At 29.6% G+C, this 7,787-nt stretch overlaps 1 long non-coding RNA gene across 1 annotated transcript in view; it reads right to left on the bottom strand.

Annotated features, from left to right (window-relative positions):
* Positions 1 to 2,805, bottom strand: part of LOC106678708 (uncharacterized) — a 62,036-nt gene extending 59,231 nt beyond the window's left edge. The window contains exon 1 of the long non-coding RNA XR_001342811.2: positions 2,715 to 2,805. This is a non-coding gene — a long non-coding RNA (uncharacterized lncRNA). The remainder of the gene's footprint in view (positions 1 to 2,714) is intronic.
* Positions 2,806 to 7,787: the final 4,982 nt, after the last annotated feature.

The raw sequence follows: 7,787 nt of genomic DNA, 5'->3' as shown, positions 1-7,787 counted from the left end.
CCACATGTTTTTATCATGTCACTATGTCACCTACAGCAAATTTACTTGTTGTATATATGTGTATACAGTTGTAAATATCAATAAATAAATTATTAAAAAAAAAAAAAAAAAAAAATATTTCTGGACTTCTTCAGGGCTAGGAACAAAAACAACATAACAACAATATTGACAAAATTAAATTACAGAAAAACATCAGGATAACAGATAATGTACATGAGAAGTGTTGAAGAAAATGCATAATGTAATATTATAAAGATCTTGAAAGTGTATATAATTATATACAGAAAATTAGTAATATTACAATTAATAATGGGAAAATAAAATAACAGTTGATTCTTATTTATATTATTTTTATTTTTAATTTTAATATTATTATTTTCCATGTATATTATTTCTTCCCCGTTCAAATAATCCCCTAGCGTAAGCCAACCAAGTTTACAACCTTCATTGGACCCCTCAACTAACCTTATAATGCCAAAAGGCAATTCAAGGTATCCTTCACACCCAGGCATACCTCCTATATGTACGTAACAAATACCCATTAAAATCTTTACAGGAGGGTACGAAAAAAAAAATCCATTAATGATACATTATTTATGTTGCTGTCGTTACTTCAGGTTTAAGTAATATCTTCAGCTGAATGAATTCAGGCATGGCAATTAAAGTATCAATTGGCAGTATCGGAATAAAAAAATTGAAAATGAATGATAAAAAATTCTTGAAAAATGCTTTCAATTGGTGGATCTGTGATTTATGCCTCGGCAGGGAAGATTTAAATGTATAAGTTTTGAAAGAGGGCACAAAAGATGGCGATCCATCAGGAGGGTCATTAGGGCCGTCGCTGATTAATGCCCGATCTGAAAGAGAAGAGGTCAGCTCTGGAGCACAATGGTGAAAGATAACCGGCGTCATCATCTTCCAAGCTGGTGTCGATGTGGAAGGAGGATGATCATTTCATTGGGATTTACTGCAGTTACCATGTATCTGAAGGTGTGTTCTAATAGTACAAGAGCCGGGAAGAAAATAAGGCAGTTATCTCACCCCAATTTTTGATTACTTTTATGAAAACTATATGTGATTAATAGTCAAAATTGATGAGTCTGCCAAGTATAGGTAGGGGGAAAATGGTGGCTGTTTCAAAACCTTATTTTTTCATTCGGAGATCTATATCTTAAAATCTACCGACAATACTAGAAAATTTAAGAGAACATTATTTAAAGACGAGTAAATTTGCTGAAATATTAGCCCTAAACGAGCTATATACATACAATAGTTCTCGAGATATAGCTTTTTAAAAAGCAAAATTTCTTAAAAATCTTCTGAAAGATTAGTAGTTAGCTAATTTATTTTGAGAAATCCATATCTCAGGAACTACGAGACGTACAGAAGTCTATTAGCACTCAAATTAAAGCTAGTTTAATATACTATAAATAAGTTTATAACCTTTACCTTCATAGGAATAGCAGTTTTAATGATATTTGCTAAAATGATTTATAGTTGTTCGGACAATAAGTTTGATTTATGAAAAACTTCATTTCAGAAACCATTGGACGTACAGATGTTTACATGCGCTGAAATTAAAGCTAGTAAATTTACTGCAAAATAGTTAATTATGTTAATCTTTGAAGGAGTAGTAGTTTTTATTTGGCAAAATAAACTCACAAAATGTTAATTTATAGTTTTTCGTATAAAATGTTGGATTTTTGAAAAAATATATCTCTAGCTTCATAAGAGGTACATATGTCTGCCAACACACAAAATAAAGGAAATTTAACTTACTATAAAGTAGTTCATCACACTTATCTTCGTAGGTATAGTAGTTTTTATGATATTCACATATAAATATAAATTTGGAAAATGAAAATTCGTCCGAACAACTATAAATCAATTTATTTTAGCAAATTTGCTCTTAGAGATAATAGTCATTAAAAAAAAGTTTGTTTTTCCATAAACAATTATAATAATGTACAATTTTTGTTTTTACCCCATGTTAAATGAGAAAGTAGAAATATGTGCCGCCCGTAGCTCAGTGGTTGGGAACAGTCTTGCCATTCTGAGTTTTTGTGGCGGTGCCGGTTCGAATCGGGCCTGGGAGCTGAGGGCGTTGTTTTTTATTGAGAGGCAGTCCCAAAAATGAAAAACTTCGACCACCAACCATGGTGAATAAAAATAAATTTAAACCTAGCTGTATGGAAAATTCTATGCTATCAAAATATAAATAAAAAAATGTGAAAGTTGAAATATAAACATTTTTGATACATATATAAACATTTTAGATGAATTTAAGATTAGACTTTTATGCATAACGTACGTTAATTATGTTTTTATAAAATACTGAAATACTTTTTTCTCATTTCATGAAGTTTTTTTATTTGTCTTACTCCTATCTTACAAGATATAAAACGATAAATCGAAAATTTTAGGAGAAAAAAAAATCATCAAATATAAGTAATTGAGAGTTAAAAAAAATTCTACCAAATCAAGGTTTGTAATATAAATCTATTTTTTGTTTGGTTTGTTTGAATTTAATCGATAAATTTTAGGAAAATAACTACTCAATTTTTTCATGTAACTAAAATATTTATTTCGATTTCTCCTATAAACGTATCTAAAACTAACAGAATAACAGAAACATGAAAAATAAATTGGCGAAATCTCGCATACACATCATATTTGATTTAATTTTTTTAATAAATTGATTAAAACCGACTAACCTTTCCGTGTATACTCCATCCTTCTCAAGAAATGCAAACTTTTGCCTGGAAGTGATTCACTAACCGAACGGTGATCCAACTGGAGTCTTATTGGGACTGTGATTAAGGTGAGTAATCTTGTTGAGTCAGCAGCAGTGCGACCTTGATGATTGGCTCTGTCTTATCCTAAGCCAAGTTTATATTAACTACAAAGATTAACTATTGTTTGAAGCGTATATACAGCCTCTCAAAGGTGGGTTAGGTAGGCCGTCATTGAATTGGAGGTAAATCTTGCGATTAAGTTATATCACCTCATTGGATAACTGTTAGTAAAGGAATAGTGTTGGCTCATCATGTGCAAGACCCTTTATGCGATGTGTGGTACAATTTTTTTAATAATTATATACAATTATTAAACTTAAAATTATTTAAAAAATTATATTAAAATTTGTACCACTACAGCCCATGAAGGGTCAGGGGTTCAGTACTTTGTAAGAGTACTTTGAGATACTGTTACTAGACCAACGGTTATACAAGGAGGTGATTTGGTCAGAATCCCTCTCGAGCAAAAGATTTTTACCCAATTTAAGAGGCTGGGTGGACCCCATGAAGGCTCCAGAATCCACAGGAGTTGACTCACAGCTACAGCAGAAAACTTTTTGCTCAGCCGGATTTGAGTTAGTAGCCACGTGCCTTACCCCACGTCTACTCGCTCTCCCTTTAGCACATCTTAGATAATATTAATTTATATCTGCAGTATAATTGTTATTTTTCCTTAAAAAAAATAATTAATACTAAAACTATAATAAAACCATTTTCCTATCTATCCATGCCAGTGGGAGAGCAAGCTTCTAAATTGTGAGTCACCATTCCCAGGAACACAATAGGAGTCTTTTGTAATATGTGAACAATCCTTTCTGTGGCAGCTTCTCTATTGGACACGCACAATATCATATAAGGTATAGAGAGGGCTCTATATAAGATATTAATTTCGTCCTCATCTAATAAAAATTGTTTAATAAAAACTAATAACAATTTTTCTTCAATATAATTAAAAGGTTTTATTTCTCCTGAATTATAATATTATAAATTATAATAACATTATTATGGTAAACTTTTTTTATGGGTAATAAACAGATCTTAGATGCAAAACTTTGTTATTTTTAAAAAATTAAAACTTAAGGATTAGAAACTATTAAGGGTATCTCTGTTTTTTACAAAGTTGGTAGATTGTGTTTCTATGGTTTAAGAGTTCCTAGTGGTTATTAACCAGATTTTGTAAAACCGTTGGCAAAGAGCACTTAATATATGGATTTTATACATAAAATTTACTAGCTTGTTATTTATACAAATATATTGAAATGTAAATCAAATAAATACTGTAAAATAATAAAATTAAAAAATATTATACTTGCTTATTATATTCGCCCAAATAGTACTCACTTTTAGAAAATGTTACTAGACCTCAAGCTAACACTAGGAAGAGCTCAAGAAATTCCGAGTGGCAGCTCAACTGTGTTACTAATAAACATATGCTAATCAGTCAGACAATAGGCGATATTAAAAGGGATGAAAGAGAAATAATTGTACCTAGTAGAATTTATTTTCTCTTTCTCTTTTTGATTTGGTTATTGGCGTTAGCAATACCTAGCCAAGGTATCAGATTATCAAACTTTCCAAAATTACTGATTTAAGAGGGATGGTTCCTCTACCTCCAAACCAGACACCTTTCACCAAAAATCGTCTTTCGTCAAATTCTTCTATATACGTTTCGCTTAAGTAAGGAATACATTATGTATAAATGTCCTCTTTCTCTGCCTGTATTTCAACACATATCCTGATCATTCGTTTGGAATCATATCGAGGGATCGACTATCAATTCTTCTTTTTTCAGTTTTACGAAACGCTAGAATTTCTAAAAATCTTGCAGAGCCCTCTGTATCTACGCAATATACTTCTTTAAAAAGTATAATTATTCTTCTCTACTAGTTTGGCTATTTTTGTTTTTTTATATTTTTGTGACCAGGAGGATTTGTGACCGGCGTGTGACAAGAAGCATGTTGTTAGGATATTTTCCCAATATTAAAAAATATGTCAGGCTTGAAATGAGGAAAGTTACAACAATACCTGCAAACTTTGTTAATTTAAAAGCTAACTCCAAGCCATGGAACAGAGATAACAAAATAATATATCAATTGGAAGGCCAAGAAAAATGAAGTACTTTTATTTTTTGTTTATAATAGGAAGTTGGAAGAGTAGAAAATTTCAAGTAATTCAATGAAAATTCTAGTCAAGTAATTAAAAATTGAAGAGACTCATAAATATTTTTTCCTGAACTGTGTGTAATACATTTTGTTTTCTGGTATTTTCATAGAATAATCTATTTGGTAAGATATCATTCATCTTAAGCTTCCGTCCAAAAAATTATATCAAACAGATATTTTGTACTGTACACATTAAAAATGATATGGAATGTGAATATGATCTGATTTATTAATGCTCAAACGTTTATCATCGTTTCAGAAGTTTCTATTATAGAAATAAATATAAATAATTCACAATTTTAGAATATTATGGAATATGTAACCATTATGTTTAAGGCTTGGCATTTATCGGCACACCTCTGTCAGTTGAATTTTGAGCTCAACTAATGTTAAACATCGTGAAACTGGTTTAATTTTTACGTCAACATATGATTTAAACCATTTTCATTCGAACAGGCTTTATTTTAACGTCAATAATTTTAATGAATCCAACACTACATAGATATTACTAAAGATTCTAGATTACTTTGAATTTTCGAGTAGCGCCTCTCCACAACTTTTTTTTTCTTTTCATATAACATTAATTTCATAAGTATAAAATATTACCAACTCCAAAAGAGGTATTCTTTAATTTCTTTTAAAGTATTTGGTCGCTAAAAGCCCAGGAAACAACTCACTATTTAAACATTTACCATAGGATTCATAGGGACATAAAACACAATATTAAATGTACGCAAATAAAATGCTGCACATCTCAATTCGATAGTCTTAAAAAAAAAAAAAGAACACAGTACACTCTAAACTAATGCAAAATGAAAAAGAAATTTTTTTTATTATTTATTTATTTTTTAAATATTTATTTAATAACAGATCGGCCTATTGGGCCTTACATGGGTAATGTAAGAGGTCCATTTTTTTTAAACAATTTATTATGGGGTGGGGATATAGTCTCACACAGAAGACACACCTAACTATACACGTTGTTATAAATAAAAAAAAGAATTAAGATAAAATGAATAGATTAATATAATAATTCTTTAATTATATTATTTCAAAATTTTTCGAGACCAGGTAATATTTATCAATTAATTAATTAAATATCCAAAATAGTCTCAACACTATATATTTATTTATTTGTCCTACGTTTCGGCTCTTCCAGCCATCCTCAGGGACATCTTCAACATAAATTTCCTCTCACATTAATTGTTTTCTCCTTGCAGGCTATTTTGCCCAGGTCAATATCTTTATTTAAGTCAAAAACCTTTCTATTTAAATTTTAAAAAACCATTCACTTATCTATTCTTTAATATTGTCCACACTATAAAAACCCACACCATATAACAAATAGAGGTTATAAAAGGTTTGTTATATGGTGTGGGTTTTTATAGTGTGGACAATATTAAAGAATAGATAAGTGAATGGTTTTTTAAAATTTAAATAGAAAGGTTTTTGACTTAAATAAAGATATTGACCTGGACAAAATAGCCTGCAAGGAGAAAACAATTAATGTGAGAGGAAATTTATGTTGAAGATGTCCCTGAGGATGGCTGGAAGAGCCGAAACGTAGGACAAATAAATAAATATATAGTGTTGAGACTATTTTGGATATTTAATTAATTAATTGATAAATAATAATTCTTAATCAAAGATAAAAGTAAAGTCAATAACAAAAACAATGACATTTATGGGTATAAATAAATAAATAATGGACTTCTAATAGATAAAAAGAAAGTGAATTTAAGAAAAAATAAATTAAGACAGGTTTTAATCAAACAATTAATACAATATAAAACTGAAAACAAACATACAAAACATCCCAAAATATACTAAAATGCCATGAAACTATGCAAATAATCAATACATAAAATACTCACAAGATACATTTACAGCAGATAAATATTATAATTAAAAAATTTTGACAAACACAAAAATACAAATATAAAAGAAAGTAATTCAAATGACAAACTAATTATATTTATTACACTTGTTTAAAATTTCTAATGTTTCAAGGAATAGAAAAATGGCTGGTGGCTGGTTTCCGGTTTCATATTCTCCTATTATTTAATTTTTTTTCTTTTCAGCTCTTTTAATACTTTAAATTTCTTTATTCTTCTAGAAATAACAAAAAAAATCAAGACCCTTAAGTCGATATCTTAATAAGCTCTGAAGAAAAGCTGAAGATAAAAACAAGGGATGAAGACTCGGTTCTTACCCAAAGGAATATCTTATATTAAAATTTTCATGGCTTGAAACCTCCCTATATTTCAGTTTTCATGGAGTCACTCCTGAGGGGAAAAATCTTGATGTCGGTCTTAAATATTTCGTTAACCCCAAGAGGGTGCCCTTTCAAGGAAAATGGAGGTACCACTTAACCCGCATTGAACCAGCTAAATGTTTAAGTTCTCGATAAGTGCCACCCGGGTAACGTCTTCATATTCTGTGTATCGTCTGAGTTATGCTACATTTACTGATAGAATGCATGTGTATGAGTGTAGGAAAGTGAGTTAAAATAGACTTTAAAAAGTTCAAAAATATCAGTTGTAAATATTTGGGAATCTGTAGCTTAAAGGTCACAGTTTCTTTCTAAGTTTGGAATGGTTTAAGTTGTCCTAACGGATTTCTATTTTATTTCAAATCTATAATTAAAAAGATATTCAATCTAATATTAAACCAGGTTCATTACATCATATATTAGGCATTTTCATATATTAAAATATATTTATTATTAGAAGATTATAAAACCACGTCCCTCAAATAGCAGTAGTAACTAAAAAGTCAATATTACCAATTCAATCCATCATCAGATTAAGTGAATGTAGATCACGAACAT

The sequence above is a fragment of the Halyomorpha halys genome, unplaced genomic scaffold, assembly GCF_000696795.3.
Source record: "Halyomorpha halys isolate HHAL.00 unplaced genomic scaffold, Hhal_1.1 Scaffold156.1, whole genome shotgun sequence".
NCBI lineage: Eukaryota > Metazoa > Arthropoda > Insecta > Hemiptera > Pentatomidae > Halyomorpha > Halyomorpha halys.
This window is presented reverse-complemented; position numbering and strand designations above follow the sequence as displayed.